The 21496-nt window shown below is 35.5% G+C and overlaps 1 long non-coding RNA gene across 1 annotated transcript; it reads left to right on the top strand.

The window, feature by feature from the left end:
* Positions 1–9342: 9342 nt before the first annotated feature.
* LOC108303370 lies at positions 9343–19253 on the top strand. Its single transcript, XR_001824805.2, has 3 exons — positions 9343–9444; positions 12653–12656; positions 19242–19253. It is a non-coding gene; the product is annotated as an uncharacterized LOC108303370 (long non-coding RNA).
* The last annotated feature ends 2243 nt before the right edge of the window (positions 19254–21496 follow it).

Raw genomic sequence — 21496 nt, 5'->3', positions numbered from 1 at the left:
GGAAGGGATGAAATATAAAATGACTGGAAATCAGTAAGCCTTGGTAATAGATCAACTTAGCACATAATTTCCTTCCTTGGCATACTCGTGTATTTTCAGGCCAAGTGACTTTTTTTCACTATCAACTTTTGTTGTGCTATGGCATATAATTTAACAGTACAAAATAGCAACTAAATATTTTATATGAATATGCTTGTCTTACTCTTTATTGTGTTTACATTGTGTTTACATTGTGTTTCTTTTATTGAAATAATGACAGCTTCCAAGTGTAAATTAGACAAGTGCAGTAGTCTCTTGGTATTGAGGCACAACATGAAGTTTCAGATATTCATAATCAATCTTAAAGTAACGTGACCAATAGTAATCGGTAATTTTAGTAAAATACTAATTTGAATCACTCTTGAATTGAGGCCTTTATTGATAAAGAAGTTGATGGTCTACCTAGAAAATTCATCTCAGTGCCTCTTTGATGTTCTTCACTTATTACATGCAGATTTTATGCTTAGTTTTCTCGAGGTTAGTCTCAGGAAACAGAAAGCACACTGGCTTTCTGTTTCAGCAGAAAGTGATCTAACAGAGTTAATGAAGAATATATAGACATGTTACAAAGACAGCAGTAGTGAGCTTGTGTGGGCCCCAAGGAAAGACTCTCTGAACCTTCAGAACTAACACATTAAGGGAGCTACTCATTCTGTCATCAGAAAGGCAAGAAAGCTAGAAACCACCACTAGAACAATATAGTTCAGGAATACACGACCACAGTTGCAATCCAGGAACCTGCTTCTACATCCATAGCCATTGCTTCTTGACACCCATGGAGTTCATGATGGGATGCTGAACATCTGTGGCAGAAAAAATTTTCATGGCTAAGAGTAAAACCGTAAGTGCTAGGAGATAGCCCAAATAATTAGTGAGATAGTATCTTCTTTATCTATTGGCATTGATTCTTGTGAAGTACAGCAAATTGTTGAAACCTAATTTGCATTCAGAACTCTAGGTATGAGACTTTTGGGAATATATATTTTTACCCTGTGGAATACAGGAAAGCGTATTAGAACGAGATGGGAATGGATGCTGAGAGTCAACTGATCATATTCTACCAAAATGCTGGACTTATATTTAGAATTTGAAAATTTTATAAAAATCTTAGGATGATTCTTCTTGAATGTCAAGAATATTCTATCATACTTAATAATGTACTGTATTTAAACTCCATTTAAGGAAAAAGGAATGGCAAGGAGGGGGCAAAACTTCCCTTTCTTTACTGCTTTGGTGTAAATGGACTGAATCCTTCAAGATGATTTGTGGTGATGGGTATCCATGGTTTATCTAATCTGCTACATTTACACTTGATAATACGATGTACAACATACATAATTTATTCCTACATTATATACATTTAATTAAAAATAGATCTTGATAACACTCACTCAAAAATATTGTTATAATAGTGATGTGTGATTAAAAATATATAGAGATCACTGGCCAAAACTAATGTATTTTAGCCATATCCATCATTAAAATATTCTGGTAACTCTTGCATACCCTATACCTGTTCTAGAAAAAGTGTAAAGATTTTCAGGCAAGATTACTCTTTTTCTATATAATTTGGGTGTAGGCTTTATTTAGCATGGGATACTGTTTTTTTTTTTTTTTTCCTTCTCAGCATATGGTAATAGTGTGCACCAACATAAAGCACCCTGTCCATTCTATGCCTGAAAAATAGCAGGCTAAAAAAGGGAGGAGGAAAATGTTCTTCAGCCCTGTTCTATTTTCGCACAAAAGTGGCCAAAAAACACAGTCTTCATCGTCTGATTTCTCAAGCATAGTTTCCAGCTCTCAATCAAACAAGCAGGAACTCAGAAGCCATTCAGAGCTCCCTATTCTTTGGCAGATGCATACTTGTCCCTTTCCTGGTGGAGCTGCACATATTGTCTGCAATATACAACTAGATGTATAATGGCTTTTTTGCAACCTTGGATTGTTCTCCGGGACCTGGCCACCTACACTGAGCAATAAGGGAACAAAATTGAAGAAGCTTTTTAGCTTTTATAGCTTATTGATTTTTGTATTTTCTGATGTATTAGAGCAATTTTTCAAAAGTATCCTCCTTACCTTGATATCTTGAGTGTGGAGAGAGGATTTCACATTTATTAGCTTTTCTTTGGTAAAAAAAATAATAAATAAATTATATATATATATATATATATATGTCGTCTCAGTGTTATCTCAGATATATAAATGGTTTGGTATAAAAAATCAATTCTCAGAGTAAAATTCAAAGACTGTGTGAAAGTGTTACATAAAAAAACAGACAACAAGGAATATACGCTTTCCAACCAGGTAACAAAGATGGTTTTGAAAAGTACAGCTTCTGGATGGCAGTTAAATTCAGAGATGCTCAATACTTTTCAAATAGAAAAGTTATATCAAAATGGAGAGCATATAATGTGGTGAATACTTTTTTTATTATCTCTGATCATCCGTGACAGCATTAAAGAAAGAGGTGCAGCAGAAACGACTTCTCAAATGGGAGTAGTCTTTGCTCAGAACTCAGACATTGAGACAAAGGATGAAGCATTTCATGGTAAAGACTCTTTGAAGTTTTACGTTTTAAAATACTAAGTGAAAAAGAAAATTATTTTGTGATATCCTAGTTCACTGTCTCATAAAAATAATTAATTTCCCTCTATTTCCAAGAGAGTTTATGCTTTATAGTTAGGAATTTAACATGAACATTTGGGACTTAATCCTAAATTTATTTACACTTGATAATACTCTCCTTTTTGGAAAAAAAAAAACTCTATAATGTATTATTGTTATTAAGAACCCTCAAAAACATGTATTTAGAGAAGAAAATTAAAATATCCAGGGATTTTTAGAAACTACAAATATTCTTATCCTTCACAATATCTCCTACTATTTTGATATAATGATTGAAATTGATTAAAATTTTTGTTTCTTGAGGGTATTTTTTTCTTCAACGGTTAAATATTACAACAGAGAGAGTAAATTAATTTGAATGTATTATTGATTTAAAACAAACTGCAATTTTAGATTTGTTTCTTACTTGTATTTGCAGTGATCTAAAATGCTAGACATATGATAAACTTTCTTTGATGAAGAGAGTAGGAAAGATAAATGTAAAAGACAGTGCCATGTCAACTATTGCATGAACTTAATAAGTTACTAAATCTCCCTGAGGATCAGTTATTTCATCTATAAATTGGGGATATGATAGACACAGGGTTGTTTCAAGATCAAATAATGTAACCAAGATGAAACACAAACACTCAATCAGGAATGTACTGTGAGCCAAAAAAAAAATGACCATATATTTTCTTGATTGTTCCATCTCATTGCTTATGAATTTATATGATTCAGAGGGTACTGCATTTGAAAATAGGGCTGATGGCTATTAGAGTGATGTAAATGATGAGAGATGCAAATCAAGGGCTCTAAACTCATCCCAGGTGAAAGGCTGGGACTGCCTGAAGGAAAGGGAAGATAGATTCTGGAAAAAATGTGAGGAAAGGAATAGACAATTTCAATTTCAACTGCATTCTAATTTTATCTAGGACTTATTCTGAGCTTTGCTTTCGTATGTGCAGACTTTTTAATTTTTTTAACATATAGAGGCTGTGAAGGCTCAAGTTGCTGTGGCATGGTTTAGAAGCATTCCTTTTAATCACAACATTGCTCTTGCTATCCTCAGGTCTTTGGTATCAATGAACTGCTTAACATCATTTCCTCAGCTTCTGAAGTTATTGAGAGTTGTCCATTTTAATTTGCTCATTTACATCTGTTGGCAAGGAACAATACGCCAGTGTGAAATATGCCTCCTTTGGTTCACTTCAGTGAACCAAAGAAAGGGTTGGACATCATGGTTAGAAAACTGTCACTTAATTCTCAGTGGCTGTGTGAATGCACTAGAGAATGGGCACCCCTAGGCTCCTTATACAATGAGAGCAAATCTCCATATGGTCTTTACCTTGTTTCCTATTCCATATCTTCTTTTCATCCTTGAAATGCAACTGCAAAGCACTGTCATCCGTTCTGCTCTAGGAGCAGCAAACAAAGATGATCTGACAGCCCATTCTGTGATCATCCCACAACAGATTTCTGGAGTCCAGCCCAGTCTTTGGAATTTTCACTGAAGTTCTGAGCAGTGGTAAAATCCCCTTCACCTGACCCTCACGGCTTTGACTTCAATTTTCTGACAAGTAAGTTTGTTTTGAACAAAGGCCTGGGAGAAGGGAATAGTTAGAGTTGAAGGGCGCAGGCTTTCTAATACATTGATTGAAAGCAATACAGCCTTGAGTAAACATTGACTTACAGTGCTGCTCCAATCACTACCTGAATGGATTATCTGCCAGATGTACACTTGTTGTGTAAACGAGGGCTTTCCAAGTATGGCTTCGTTTGAACTTTTTCAGTCAGAATCTGTAAATGATCTGTTTCTTCTACAGCTTACTTGTACTACATCTTACAGCGTTTGCTTTTTTTATGTGCCCCTTTTCCATTGTTTTTAAGCAAATATCTCACTGTATCATATTGGAGGTCATAGAGATTATGGTCCAAGCCAGAATATATTTGAGAGTGAAAGAAGCTGGGGTAGAGAATAAATCAATCATATCTCTGGCACAAGATTAACAGGCATAATCTAGGACATCCTATGCAAATAGAAAAATGTTTGCCCTAATTTATTGCCCATTTTATTTCATATATTAAGAAATGATAAGGATTTTGATGATATTAGGCTTAGATTAAACATTTGGATATAATTATATTTAAAGGGTTATCTATCATGGTGGTTTAACATAAGAACTTGACAACAAAGTAGCTTCAAAGCTGATTCAGATCTTACCCTAATAAGAATTATAGAGAAAATGTCTTTACTAATACCTGCTTTTGGAGTTGGGAGAATTAATTTAGCTAATATTTTGGAAAATGCTTTAGAAGCTGCGTAGTCTATTAAAATTTAAAAATATCCACGAGTGAGGTGTGTGAAAATAGAGAATCATGAATTGATAACACTACTTCAAAATATATCAATTTTAAGAATGTAATTCTTAATAATGAAGATACATTTTTCTATTACAGATTTAAAATTTATATTAAATGTATAATGTGGTTTTTGGAGGAGTATTCTCTGTTTTATTCTTTAGGCTTTACATTAGAAAGGTAGTAATAACATAGTCCCACCATTCTTAAGCATTTTAGGAATTATCAACCTGCCACAAAGGGTATCAAGAAGGCACAGAAATAAACTGTCAGCACTAGAGATAACTTAATCAGTTAAGCTATTAATATTTTATATACATTCAAAATATCCCACAGAAAATACCCGGTGGTTAACTATATAAATGTATATTTTAGAGCATCAACAAATAGCTAATCCTTACTGTGTGAACTGTTACATGGCTGGGAAGTTACTATTGAAATTTCTACATTTCCATAGGAGGGGAAGAGGAAATGATTACAGTAGGACTTAGACATTTTAGTAAGAGAAAGTTTAATTTTAATTTTTTATATTTTTCTGTCCCCTGGAGACTTAGTATTGAAGTAACTGCACTGGGACTCTTGCTCTGTGTTTGTAATCACTATCATTCAAAGAAGTTACATGAACACAGTGTTTTGTGAATGAAGTCTCATAATATGGTCTCACAAATCTTACAAAACTTGAATCAATTTTGTTTACAGGAAAGTGAGCCAGGTGTTTTCAGAGCTGATACCTGAGTGTCACTTCTCTGGATATTATGTCATTATAAATCTCACCTTGTCTTCTATTTAGTGTTACTGTAACAGAATACCTGAGACTGGGCAATTTATGAAGAAAAGAGATTTAATCGATTCACAATTCTAGTGGCTGGAAAGTCAAGGAGCATGGTCCTGGTATGAACAAAGGACTGGGAGAAGGGAATAGTAAGGGTTGAAGGGAGCAGGCTTTCTAATACATTGACTTCTGGTGAGGGCCATGCAATGTGTCATGATGTGGCACAGAAGCAGAAAGGAAGCATACGTGTGCAAACAGACACAAATGAGAGGCTGGGCTTACTTTACAGCAACTCTCACTTGTGGCAACTAATTCATTCCGCAAGAGTGAGAATTCACCCACTCCTTCGAGACAGCATTCATCTTTTCATGAGGACAATGCCCCCACGATTCAAACGCCTCCCACTGGGCCCCACCTCCCAACACTGTCAAAAAGGGAAACATATTTTCACATGTGTTTTAGATAGGAAACACTCAAACCATAGCATTTCTTCCACATCCCTCGGAAACTCATGTTCTCTTCACGTGCAAAATATAATCACTCCATCCCAATAATCCCAAAAGTCTTAACTTGCGTCAGCACAAGCTCAAAATTACCAAGTTAAAGTCTCATTTGAGAATCAAAGAAAGCTCCTTCCAGCTGCTGGCCTGTAAAACTAAACACAAGTTTATTGACTTCTGAAATACAATGGTGGGACAGGCATATAGTAAACACTTGCATGCCAAAAAGGAGACAGAAGCAGAAAGAAAGAAGTAACTCTCCCAAAGCAAGTCTGAAACCTTGCTATAAATAAAAACATAAATCTTTAATATCTAGCAGAGCAGATATTAAATCTTTAAAAATTTTTTTTTCAAATTTTTAATTTTTGTGGGTACATAGTGGGTATATATATATTTATGGGGTACATGAGATGTTTTAATACAGGCATGCAATGTGAAATAGGTACATCATGGAGAATGGGGTATCCATCCCCTCAAGAGTTTATCCTTTGTGTTACCAGCTATCCAATTACATTCTTTATATTATTATAAAATATACAATTAAATTATTATTGACCATAGTCACCCTGTTGGCTATTAAATTAGAGTAAGTCTCATTTATTTATTTCTAATATTTTTGTATCCATTAACCATCCCACTTCCCCAACCAGCCCATGCACTTTCCTTCCAAGTATGTGGTAACCATCCTTCTACTCTCTATGTCCATGAGTTTAATTTTTTTGTTTGTTTGTTTTTAGATCCCACAAATAAGTGAGAACATATGATGGTTGTCTTTCTGTATCTGGCTTATTTTCATTTAACATCATGAGCTCCAATTACATCCATGTTGTTGCAAATGACAGAATCTTTCTTTTTTACAGCTGAATAGTATTCCGTTGTATATATGTATCACATTTCTTTATTTATTCATCTATTGATGGACAGTTAAGTTGCTACCAAATATTAGCTATTGTAAACAGTGCTGCAACAAACACAGGGGTGCAGACATCTGTTCCTTATACTTATTTCTTTTCTTTTGGTTGTATATCCAGCAGTGGGATTCCTGGACCATGTGGTAGCTCAAATTTAGATATTTCGGGAACCTCCAAATTGTTTTCCATAGTGATTGTACTAATTTACATTCTTGCCATCAATGTACAAGGGTTGCCTTTTCTCCCCATCCTCTCCAGCAGTCTTTATTGCTTATCTTTTGGATATAAGTCATTTTAAATGGGGTGAGATGATATCTTATTGTAGTTTTGGTTGCATATCTCTGAGGATTAATGATGTTGAGCATCTTTTCATATGCCTGTTGGCCATTCATCTTCTTTAGAAAAATAGTTATTAAATATTTTGGCATTTTTTGATTGGATTATCTAAATTTTTCCTATAGAGTTTTTTGATCTTCTTGTATATTTCAGTTATTAATTCTTTATCAAATGGGCAGTTTGCAAATATTTGCTCCCATTCTGTGGATTTTTTTTTTTCAGTTTATTGATTATATCATTTGCTGTGTAGAAGCTTTTTACAATCCTATTTGTTCATTATTGTTTTAGTTTTCTATGCTTGTGGGATATTCCTGAAAAATTTTTTGCCCTAGACCAATGACCTGGAGATTATTTTCCAATGTTTTCTTGTACTAATTTCATCATTTGAAGGCTTAGATTTAAATCTTTAATTCATTTTCATTGGCTTTTTGTATATAACAAGAGATATGGGCCTAGTTTAATTCTTCATATGGATATTCAGTTTTCCTAGCACAATTTATTGAAGACAGTCTTTTCACTGTCATGTTCTTGACACTTTTGTTGAAAATGAGTTCACTGTAGCTGTGTGGGTTTGTTTTCAGGTCTCCATTCTGTTCCATTGGTCTATATGTCTGTTATGCCAGTGTCATGATGTTTTGGTTACTATAGTTCTGTAGTATAATTTGAAGTCAGGTAATAGGATTCTTCCAGTTGAGTTTTTGCTTAGGACAGCTTTAGCTATTCTGGGCCTTTTGAGGTTTCATATAAATATTAGGACTGTTTTTTTTTTTTTTTTTCTCAGGACTTTCTGCTATTCTGGGGTTTTTGTGGTTCCATACAAATTTTTAAGTTTTTTTTTTTTTTCTATTTCTGTGAAGAATGTTTTTCACAGAAATAGAAAAAAAAACAATCCTAATATTTATATGAAAGGCATTTTTCCTAAAGATTACATTGAGTCTGTAAATTGCTCTGGGTAGAATGGATAATTTTAACAATATTGATTTTTCCAATCCATAAACATGGAATATTTTTATTTTATTTTATTTTTTGGTGTCTTCTTCAATTTCTTTCATCAGTGTTTTACAGATTTTATCATACAGATCTTTCATTTCCTTATTAATTCCTAGGCATTAAATTTTTTTGTTTGGCTATTTTAAATTGGAGTACTTTTTAAAATTCTTTTTCACATTGTTCATTGTTGGCATAGAGAAATACTCTATGGTGTTATGGTGATTATGTATTGTACTCTGCAACTTCACTGAATTTGTTTATTATTTCTAACAGTTTTTGGTGGAGTCTTTAGGTTTTTCCAAATATAAGATTATAGCATCAGCAAACAAGGATAATTTGACTTTTTTCTTTTTAATTTGGATGCCCTTTATGTCTTTCTCTTATCTGATTGCACTAGCTAGGACTTCCAGCACTATGCTGAATAACAGTGGTGACAGTGGGCATTCTTGTGCTCCTGATTTTAGATGAAAAGCTTTCAGTTTTCTCCCATTTATTATGATACTAGCTTTTGGTCTGACATATATGGTTTTTATTATGTTGAGGTATCTTTCTTCTGTTCCTAGTTTTGAGAGTTTTTATCATGAAGGGATGTTGAACTTTATCAAATGTTTTTTCAATATCAATTGAAATTATCACATAGTGTTTATCTTTCATTCTGTTGATGTGATGCATTACACTGCTTGATTTACATATGTTGAACCATTCTTGCATCTCATGGATAAATCCTGCTTGGCCATGATGGATGATCTTTCTAATGTATTGTTGAATATGGTTTGCTGCTATTTTGTTGAGGAACATCAGAGACGTTGGCCTTTAGTTTTGTTTTGTTTTTTTTTAATGTGTCTGTGTTTGGTTTTAGTATCATGGTAACACCAGCCTCATAGAATGAGTTTGGAAGTATTCTCTCCTCCTCTGTTTTTCAAAATACTTTGTGTAGGATTGGTATTAGTCTTACTTCAAATGTTTTATAGAATTCAGCAGTGAAGTCTTCGGGTCTGGGGCTTTTCTTCACTGGGAGACTTTATATTATGGTTTCAAACTCATTAACTGTTAGTGGTATGGTTAAGTTTTAGATTTCTTCCTCGTTCAATTTTTTTTTTTTTTTTTGAGACAGGGTCTTACTCTTGTCACCCAGGCTAGAGTACTGTGATGTGATCACAACTCACTGCAATCTCCACTTGCTAGGCTCAAGTGATTCTTGTGCCCCAGGTAGCTGGTTTCCTGAGTAGCTGGGACTGCAGGTATGTGCCACTATGCCCAGCTAAGTTTTGTATTTTTAGTAGAGATGGGGTTTTGTCATGTTGGCCAGGATGGTCTTGAACTCCTGACCACAAGTGATCTGCCCACCTTGGCCTCCCAAAATGCTAGGATTATAGGTGTGAGCCACGGTGCCCAACCTTCCTGGTTCAATCTTGCTGGTTGCATGTGTCTAGATTTTGTACAATTCTTCCAGATTTTCAAGTTTATTGGCATATAGTTACACAGAGTAACCACTAATACTTTTAATTACTGCAGTATCAGTTGCAATGTCTCCATTTTCATTTTGATTTTATTTGTAGACTAAAAACAAAGGGGTGGAAAAAGATATTCCATGACATGAGTTGTGTATCTTGTAGGCAACAGATCAGTAGATCTCTCTTTTTTTTAAAATCCATTCAATCACTCTATGTCTTGACTGGTGACTTTAGTCCATTTACATTCAATCTTATTATTAGTAAGTAATCTTACTCCTGCCATTTTTTTTTAATTTTCTTGTTGCTTTATAGTCTTCTCTTCCTTCTTTCCTTCATGTCTTCCTTTAGTGAAGGTTGTTTTCTCAGGTGATATGATTTAGTTTCTTGTTTTTTTTATTTTTTTTGCTTGTGTATCCATTTTGTTTTTGGTCTAAGGTTACCATGAAACTTGAAAATACTATCTTATAATTCATTTAACCTGATAAAAACTTTGCAGCAAAAAAAAAAAAAAAAAACCCTAATAAAACCTCTTCACTTTAACTTTATCCCCCACTCTTAAACTTTTTGTTATTTATATCTTCTGGTACTGATTACATCTTGAAAAGTTGTTATAATTATTATTTTTTATTGGTTCATCATTTCTTCTTTCTACTTAGCATACGTGTTTACACACCACAGTTACAGCATTATCATATTTTGTGTTTACTATTATCAGTGAGTTTTATACCTTCAGATTATTTCTTATTACTCATTAACAACCTGTTCTTTCTGATTGAAGTACTCTCTTTAGCATGTCTTGTAGGACAGGTTGATAAAATCTCTCAGCTTTAGTTTGTCTGGGAAAGCCCTTTTTTCTCCTTCATGATTAATAGATATTTTCACCAGATATACTTATTCTAGTGTAAAAACTTTTTTTTTCCGTTAGCATTTTAAATATGTCATGTTGTTGTCTCCTGACCCGTAAGGTTTCCACTAAAAAATCTGCTGCTAGATGTACTGGAGACCAACGATATGTTATTTGTTTCTTTTTTCTTACTGTTTTTAGATACTTTATTTTTGATCTTTGGGAGTTTGATTATGAAATGCTTCAAGGTAATTTTCTTTGGGATAAACCTTCTTGATGTTCTATAACCTTATTGTACTTGGATATTGATATATTTCTCTAGGTTTGGGAACTTCTCTACTATTATTTCTTTCAATAAACTTTCTACCACTATCTCTTTCTCTACCTCCTTTTTAAGACCAATAGCTCTTAGACTTGCCCTTTTGGGCTATTGTCTAGATCCTGTAGGCATGCTTCATTGTTGTTTATTCTTAGTTCTTTTGTTCCCTCTGACTGTGTATTTTCAAATAGCCTGTCTTCAAGCTCACTAATTCTTTCTTCTGCTTGATCCATTCTGTTCTGAAAAAATTCTGATGCATTTTTCAGTATGTCAGTTGCATTTTTTCATCTCCAGAATTTCTACCTTATATTAAAAAATTATTTTAATCTCGTTAAATTTATCTCATAGAATTCTGAATTTTTTTCTCTGTATTATCATGAATTTATTTGAGTTTCCTCAACACAGCTATTTTGAATTCTATCTGAAAGTTCACATATTACTGTTTCTCCAGGATTGGTTCCTGGTGCCTTATTTAGTTGATTTGGTGAGGTCATGTTTTCCTGGATGGAGTTAAAGTTAGTAAATGTTTTTCAGTGTCTGGGTATTGAAGACTTAGGTATTTATTGTACTGTTCACTGTCTGGGCTTTTTGTAGTCACCCTTTTTGGGGAGTGTCTTCTGATATTTGGAAGGACTTAAGTGCTGTGATCTAAGCTGTATCTGCTTTAGAGGATACCACAAGCCAGTAACACTGTGGTTCTCACAGACTCATAGAGAGGTACCACCTTGTTGGTATTAGCAAGATCCAGAAGAATTCTCTGGATTATCAGGCAGAGACTCTTGTTCTCTTCCCTTAAGTTTTTTCCAACAAATACAGTCTCTCTCTCTGTTCAGAATCACCTAAAGCTGAGGGTGAGTGACACAAGCACCACTCTGGCTACCACCACTATGACTACACTGGATCAGACCTGAAGCCTGCACAGCAATGGGTCTTGCCCAAGGCCTGCTGTAATCACTCTCTGGCCCCTGCCTATGTTTAGATTCTTGGAGCTCTGCAATTAGCCTGTGGGATGCCAGCCAGGCCATTCTTTCCCTTCAGGGCAGCAAGTTCTCTTAGGTCCTGGGTGGTTCCAGAGATGTTGTCTGGGAGTTAGGGACTAGAGTCAAAAACCTTAGAAGTCTACCTGGTATTTTATTGGACTGTGCCTGAGCTGGTAGTCAAACTACAAGATGTAGTGCTTCCCCCTTTTCTATCCTCCTTCTAAAGTCAGAGGATTCTCACCCTATAGCCACCACCACCCCAGGTCACAAGGAATACTGCCGGACTACCACTGATTTTCCCTTGAAGCCAAGGGCTTTTAAGTCAGCTTGTGCTGATTGCTGCCTGGCCTGGGACTCACCCTTCCCCACAGTGGGCTCCCCTCTGGCCCAGGACAGGGCTAGAAATGCCATCCATGAGTCAAATCCTGGAATTATGGGCCTTAAGAGCCTATTTGGTGCTCTACCCACCTGTGGCTGTTCTGGTACCTAAGGTGTAAGACAAAGTCTCCTTTATTTTTTCCTCTACTCTTCTTAAGTGGAAGGAATGTTATGCCATAGCCATCACAGCTGGTAATTTGCTGAGTCTCACCTGAAGCCAGCACAGCTCACAGGCTCTGCTGCAGCCATTGATGTGGTACCCGGATATCAATGCTGGTTATTCGGGACCCAAGGGTTCTTTAGTTAGCACATGATAAATTCTACCAGCACTGAGCCCTTTTCTCTCAAAGCAGTAGGTTCCCTTCTGACATAGGATGTGTTTAGGAATGTTGTCTGGGAGCTAGGGCCTGGAACAGGGGCTTTTTGACTCTCTCAGGTGCTCTATCTTGCTATGGCTGAGCTGGTATCCAGGATGCAAGATAAAGTCTTTCCTACTCTTCCCTCTAATCTCCTCTCATCAAGAGAAGAAAAAGGTACTCTTTTGGAGTCTTGAGATGTGCATCCTGGGATTAGAGAAGGAGTGATGCCAGTACTTTCTTGGGTGACCCAGCTTGTATCGCAGTATGTCATTTCCCCCGCAAGTCCACTGACTCCAAGCCTAGTTCAGCACTAGGATTCACATTCCCATGGAGTTGCATTCCTTATGGCCTAGACTGCCTTTCAAGTTTACTTAGACTGAGACCACTTTAACCCTTGGTGGCTAGGTTTGTGGGAACTCAACTTTGGACCTCTGGGATCCGAGGTCCCATAAAGAGGTTTATTTAGCTCAAAATTCTGATGATTAGAAAGCTCAAGAGCATAGTGCCTGCATCTGTTTTTCTTCTGGTGAGGGCTTCATGCTGCTTGCAACATGGCACAAACGCAGAAAGTATGCAAAGTATGCCTTTCACATGTGAAATGTTGACCTTATTTTATAACAATGCACTCTTGTGAAAATGATTCCATTCCTGCAAGAGTGAGAATTCACTTACTCCTATGAGATGCATTTATTTATTTATGAGAGCAGTGCCTTCAAGATCCAATCACCTCCCACCTTAAGCACAGTCATACTGAGAATCAAATTTCAGCATGAGTTTCCAAGAGGACATGTTCAAACCATAGCATATCTGAATTTCAGTTTTAAGGATCTATTTTTTTATAAAGTGCACTATAAAAGTACACTGTTTCTTACAAATAGGTGTAAGGTTTCAGGAAATCTTTCTCTACTGATGACACTGGCTTTTGTTTCAAATAGAGATAAAAATATAAATAATACATAAAGTTTAGGAGAAGAGAGAAAGCACAGAGAGGAGGAGAAACAGAATTTTCTGCATTTTAGGTGACAATTTGCAGAAAGAAAAAAAAAATAGGTCCCTGGTCAAATGCAGCTTTTATCCTAATGCAGGGAGACAGTAGGAAGCATGTAAACAAGTAAGCCAGTGTGTCATTTTTTTATTGTGTTAAAAGTAGTCAAAGAAATCAACAGAGTGATGTCACAGGAAGGGGTTAAGGATGAGTTGAATCAACTTAGAAAGAATGGTCAGTAAAAGCCATTCTGAAGAGAGGAAATTTTAGCTTAGCCTTGAAAGATGAAAATGGGGATAACATTTGGAGAAATACCTAATGTAGATGATGGGGGATGGGGGCGATGGATGCAGCAAAACACCATGGCATGCGTGTATCTATGTAACAATCCTGCATGATCTGCACATGTACTCCAGAACTTAAAGTATATTAAAAAAAAATTAAAAAAAAATAAAAGAAAGAAAATGAGACTTCAATGTGAAAAGCAATGCAAAACTCTCATCACATAAAACACTTTGGATTTTGAGGAATGGAAAATTAAAAGCTAAAGTCAGTAAAGAAGGCGCAGAATATAGGAGATGAGAGCAGAGATAGACAGGGATCAGTTCTCACCGACTTTCCAGTTGTTTACAAACACGGCAGTACAATCGCAGGCTACTTAGAAGACATTTGGAAATATATGGTTGTCAGAATGGAAAGAAATGGGGATCTGCTGACATGTAGTTCTCAGGAAGCAGTGATGCTAACTTTTTGATGGTGCAAAGAAACATCCTTCACCATGCAGAGCTGTTCTATTAATACTTGAAATGACCATAAAGCTACCATCATCCCTTTCCGTTTTGAAAAATATCAATGGGGTTTTAATTAATGATAAAGAACTTTAGCTTTTGTTCTAAATACATTGAGAATAAGATTTTATTTAAGGAAATAATGCTGTCTGAATTAAATGTCTTAAATAGTCTGGTAGTTATGTGGGAAATGAATGGTAGACACCATTAGTTGCATTCTTTTAGGGATTTAGAGGAAACCATTTATATTGGTAACCAAAATAACATTTTGTTTCTTCCTATGAAATGAGATTCCCACTTTTTTCTGTTCCCTGGGTCAAATATATGCTTTAACTGAAGGGAGAAAGAATATTCTCAATTGTGAAGCAGTGTTTTAATTCCTATTTCTATCATCTTTGGAATTTCCTCTTTACATGACCCTATACACAGATCAAATATTGAATTAGCTAACCTCAATTCCAGTCTCTTCAAAAATTGAAAGGAAAGTGCCAGTAATTTTACATAAATCTCAGAGGCCAAATTACAGTTTTTATTAGCATTTAAAAAGCCAACATTAACACTAAGTTTTCAATCAAGCAACACATAACAGTTTAATCCTATGACTCATTAACATTCCTGACAGACACAAGGTAGGCTTGAGGCATGCACAGCTGAGGAGCTGGAGCCTCCATCACAATAGAATGCACCCTGCCCTCTCTCAAATGCTTTCTGCATTCAGATCTTGTTTAGGCTGCATTAGACTGTGGGTAATGACTCTTTCCTTTGTCCTCTGGACCCATCAGCAACTACGTCTATTAATCCCGGACCTCATGTCAGTCTTCCTTCATCACTAATACCAAACTACCTCTTACTTAGTCACAATAAAATATATTCAGATTCTCATAACATATATCCTTCTGCTTTAGGAATTTGCCAATACTGACTACAAAGGTTTATACCTAGGGAATGATATATACCAGCTGTGTGATTTGCTGAAGTAGAAGGTCATTATAGTGTTACAAAAATATATCATCATAAAGTCAAAACATTTTAGAACGTGAAAGGATCAAAGAAATCATTTAGTCTATGTGTTGCAAACACAAAAAGAGAGTCAAGAAGAAACAAAAATGGGCTCTATGTTTCTCACTCAGAAGAATTAGGATGTGGCAACAGGATAGAGCAGCCCTTTCTGAGAGCAAACACTATTGCCATATGTGGCAAGAATGGGAACATGGACTCTTGGCACCTGCTGACATTTCTTTCAAAAGAAGCTAGAAATCCTGGCTACTTTAAGAACAATTACTCGATTTCCGACTACACAAAACAAAAATATAGGTTGTCAGCTTAAAAGTTCTGATAATTCAATCTTCTGATTTCACAGAGGTGTTAAGCATTTTTCTCAGGCTTAGAGAGAAAATAAGGGATTTGGTGGGAAAACCAGAAATAGAATCAGGGATATTTTTATTTTCAATTCTTTGCTCTTTATGTATCAGTGAATCTTCCTTATCTCCATTACAATATACCCAGCACACCTTCTCACTATGTGTTTTCAGCTGACCAGGGAAGGCTTGTGTAGTATATTCTGCGTGAAAAAGTGACTATCAGATTTTCATTCTACCACTAAGTTGAAAACTGCTAGGAACAGCAGAAATGTGGTTAAATCACACAGAGCCATCAAAATATGTATCTTCATTTCTGAATGTTGTCTCATAAGCATGTATTGTAAGTTATAGGAAAACATTTTTGAGACAGGGCACAAAAAATGGAATCACAGATATATATAAAAGATCGGGCAGGTAAAGATTAATGTTGATTTGTCATATCCAAGGAAGTTTAAGAGCATGGACAAGTTGAAGGGCAATACGTGGCAATTTTGCCAGTTTAACATGTAAGACAAATGTAGGACAGTTATTAAATACTAAATCAATAGAAGGTGATTTTAAAGGCTATGTTACATAGCTGTGAATAGTATTTTAATGATTATAGTAATAAAATCACATTTCCCTGTACTTATTTATTACATGAATCAAAGTAAATAATTTTTTTTTTTTTTTTTTGAGATGGTGTCTCACTCTATTGCCAGGCTGGAGTGCAGTGGAGTGATCTTGGCTCACTGCAACCTCCCCCTCCTGGGCTCAGGTGATTCTATTGCTTCAGTCTCCAGAGTACCTGGGACTACAGCTACATGCCATCATGCCTGGCTAATTTTTCTATTTTTAGTAGAGACAAGGTTTCACCATGTTGGCTAGGATAGTCTCAAACTCCCGACCCCCTCGGCCTCCCAAAGTGCTGGATAACAGGCATCAGCCACTGTGCCCAGCCAATTTGTTTACAGGTATTGATCGACTTACGACCTATACAACTTACGACCATTCAACTTTACCACCACAATCGCTAGCCATGACTGCTCTGTGTCTGGCAGCGCAAACGTTGCCCAGCTGGGCGTACGACAGTGAGGACCAGCTTCCAGCAGCACTACCATCTCTGCGTGCACCATTTCAACTGTTATCCCAGACTTGGTACAGCAATTTGTGTTTTGTGTCTTGGATATTTGTCATCAAACCCCTCCCAATAAACTTCTTATCAAACATCGAACAATTTGCAAGGATTGAACGGATGGCGCACGAACCGTATCATGAAATTTATGAAGAAAAAAAGAAACATACAATTCAGACAAAGCTCACCATGTTTATGAAAAAAAATCTCTAGTGACCCCAACTGCTGCCTCAGATGATGACATCAACGATCCGCAGCCAAGCACCAGTGGCAAAAAAAATGTTTTGTACATGTTTCGATATGTTTTGCAATTGGGAAAATGTTTCCTATGGTATTTTTTACACCTGTATTTTGTATTTTTGTATGCACCTGTATTTTGTAGTTTTGTATGTTTTGCAAATATTAAACCAGTTGTACTGGTAATGCAGTGTTTTACTGAAACCTGACGAAGGTAAAAATAAGAAACAAAATGGTGTAGAGATGATACAAATGGCATAAAATGAACAAAGAAAATTATGATATATAACAATAATGAAAGAAAATTATGACAAAATATGACTTAAAGATTTTTATAACATCATTTCACAGTACTGTACATATAGCCTACTCAACAACCAAATCGTGTTACGACCGGTCTGTCGGAACAAATTATGGTTGTAAGTTGAGCACTAGCTGTATTTTTGTTACAAGCATTAATTACATATATATACATTACATGTGTATATTTTATTTTAGAAGTTTGCATTTCTCTTAAAGATTTACTAAAGTGGTATTATTGAGGAAATGCTGGCATAAACAGAATTATTCAGTAATTCAATTGAAGAGGGCAGTTTATGTGCAAGGATGAAATATGCTTAGTGCGAAGATATTATAAAGGAAAAGGGTCAAGTTATTTTTAAGAAAAACACATGCACATATGTACATATATAAAATTACTACAAATAAAAGTGTAAGAATTTGGAAAAAGTGGGAAATAATTGAATAATTGATCTATGCATCCAATGATCCCTTGTATACTTTTAAACCTATATAAAACTAGGTAGCAAGGTGATAAAACACGTGCTAAAGGATAGAACTTATGCCACAATCAGCTTTGGTTGTGACGAATTTCAAGTCTCATATGTGAATCTCAGTATTTTGAAATTATTAAACTTAAGTTGTTCATTGATTAGAGTTCAAATATTTTAAGTAATTGGGTATATTCTCTATAGAAACAGTTTTATCTGCATAATTTTGAATTAGTTTATTTGCATTTTTTAAATTGTGTTTATTAAATACAATAATGCTAGTATTTATTAGCATTGTAACTTATTTAGCATATAATTTACCACATAACAGCATATAATTATTTAATAATTATAACTTATAAGATTTATTTTTAAAGGTTTCCTAAAGAACTTCAAGGTCCCAAACAATAGATAAGGTTTGGAAATTTGCCACTGAAATTCTAAAAGGTAAATCCCCAATGCAGCTAGCTCTGCTATAACCTCTTCAGCCTTCTATATGCCCCAAGATTTTCAGGATTTTCAAAAGAACGAGAAGACATTTTTATCATTCATTTATTACAAATATGCACTGAATGCCTTCTATATGCCACAAACTTCCTAGGAATTGATAATTCATGATTACATTTAGGAACTTAATAACTTCACTGATGAAGCAGAAAAACGTTTTTCTAGTGCATAAAGCCCATCAATAAAAGAGGTAAATACTTTATCACCATAATACAATATTGTTGATAATATTACAAAAATAGAGCAACGAAAGGGGACACGGACTGTTGCAAGTGGGAAGAGTCATAACCTCACAAGAAAGGCTGCTGAAGGCCTCTTGGAGAGGTTACACTTGAGAAAAGACCTATTGTTAGTAAAGAAATAAAGCATTCAAATGCCTCAGGAAGAATATTCCAGGAAATAAAAAGAGTGAATAAAAAGATCTGAGTTTAAAACAAGCTTGCATGTTCACAGAACATCAAAGAGTGGCAAGAAGTCAATTTTGGTTGGAAGTTCTTGTGGAAGGGGAAGACTGGTTAGGTGATTAGACGTGAGAGCCTTAAGGATGGGGTGACAGGTTAGTAAGAAACTTGTAGGTTTTTAGGAAGACTGAGTTTGACTATGAATGATGTAAGAAGAAATAAAAAAGTTAGTATGTTAGTATTCTTTTACTACCTAACAAACTACCTTACACATAAAAGTTTGAGACATCTATTTATCATTCATTTATTTTTTCACAATTCTGAAGGTCAGAAGTTGAAGCATGGTGTGACTGGATTTGCTGCTCAGGGTATCACAGGACCAATATCAAGGCTTTGACCAGGCTCTAGGAATGAATCCACTCATAAGCTTCTTCAGGTTATTGCCCAAATTTAGTCCCTGTAGTTATAAGACTGAGATCCCATATTCTTGTGGATATAAGCTGCTCTCTGCTTCCAGCTGCTAAAGGCTGCCTGTTTTCCTTTCTGTGTGGCTTCCTTCATCTTCCAAGCTAAAAATTGACAATATCCCTCATATCAAATCCCTCTCACTCTTCAAGTTTCTTTTAATAGGAAGAACCTGGGCCCTTTTAAGTGCTTACCTAAGTAATTCAGGCCCACCCATGATAATCTAATTTTAACTGGTTTGGAACCTTAATCACTTCTGCCAAACTCCTTCAAAGTATCAGCTAGACAAATGTCTTATTGAGTTACCGGGAGAAGATCAGCATATGGGAAGAGCTAGGAATCTTGGGGCCATCTTCAAATTCTGCCCACCAAAGTCAGAGTAACATTATTTGACGTATATTTTAACCCTGGCTGCTCAATTAAGACTACTCTAAAAGAGGGCTAGTGAAGAAAATGAAAGAAGAGGAAGCTATTGCAGTTGTCTAGGAGAGGGGCAATGGTAGTTTGTAACCATAGATTTGGTCACAAATGTCAGATTCTTAATATATTTTTGAAAATATAAATAATAAAATAATTTGTTTCGTTAGATATCTAGCATAAAAAGAAGACAGTTGTTAATAATGACACCAAGGGTTTTGGCCCAACCAGGAAGAGGAAGATACATTTCATTGACTGGGATTAGGGTGGGGAAGTGGGCTGCGGAGAGTTAGGCTGGGACTGGAAGATCAAGAGTTCAGTTATGAATATTATAAGTTCATGACTTCTATTAGGCATTTAATTATAGATGTCAAATAGATCAGTATGTGTATCTGGAGTTTAGGAGAATGATATAGAACCAAAATATAAATTTGGGAGTCTCTAAAGAAGAGTATATTTGAGGCTAGAGAGGATGATCTCACCAACAAGTTTCAGATATATTGCAATCTTCTCTCCTATGCCTTGTGCTCCTTGAGGCCAAAGCCTATGGACCACATTTGAGGCTTTCAGTTGAATTCAGTTATCGAGAAGAATTGGTAGGACAGAGACACTTGAGAGAAAGTTTGGTCTAATAATTGCCTCACTAGCACTGTCCCTACCTCACCATGGCTCCGCTTGCAGCTGTGTTTCTCTGTATGGTATTATTTCACCCATGCAGACATAAATTATCATAATAGCATGGATAGTAGTAAGTTGTGGCGAAATAATTATGAAGTACTAATATTCATTCCTTTGTTTAAATATAATTCCTTTGCAATTTTTGATAATAGCTAGATTTATCTACTAGTTTGCGAAATCCCTGAAATTTTAACAATCAGCTTTCTTTAATCAGCATGAGCTATCTTAAGCACACCAATGACTATTTCCACGGCTCCAGCAATCTGTGAAATCTATTCACACAATTTTCTGCCTTCAGGCCAGTAATGCTTTCCTGTGAGTGCTGGTATCTGCATGCTTCATCATCTATTGGTAATTCCCTTAGCCCTGCCTCTAAATAGTTATCTTCAATGAACATTTGATCATGCCCGCCAACATCAAGACTGATGAATCCAGAGGTGGTATAGACATAAAAAGGCATCCCAAGTATACTGAGCCCTGGGAAATTTCAAAGTTAATGGCTGGATGAGATGAGGAGTATCTAGTAGAACAGACTGAAAATAAGTGGCCAGAAAAATAGAACAAAACAAAAGTTATATCGTATTCTGGAAACCAAGAAAAGCACAAGAGAATTATTGGCTTTGTCAAATGCTATTATTGTATCAAGAAAAATGAGGAGTGAAAATTAACCATCCGGTTTACTACTGTAGATGAAATGATGTACTTAATATGAACAATTTTGATGAATGGTATTGGCACTATGAAGAAAAGAAATAGATTCATAGGTGAATAGAAAAATGAAGTACAAGGCATTTTTAAAAAATAATTTCAACATTTATTTTAGATTCAAAGGGTACATGTGTAGGTTTGTTACATGATTATACTGTATGATGCTGAGGTTTAGGCTGCAGATGATCCCGTTACCCAAGTAGTTGGCATAGCACCAA

Source organism: Cebus imitator, unplaced genomic scaffold (genome assembly GCF_001604975.1).
Source record: "Cebus imitator isolate Cc_AM_T3 unplaced genomic scaffold, Cebus_imitator-1.0 Scaffold46, whole genome shotgun sequence".
NCBI lineage: Eukaryota > Metazoa > Chordata > Mammalia > Primates > Cebidae > Cebus > Cebus imitator.
Note: the sequence above shows the minus strand (reverse complement) of the source record. Positions and strands in the feature narration are given on the sequence as shown.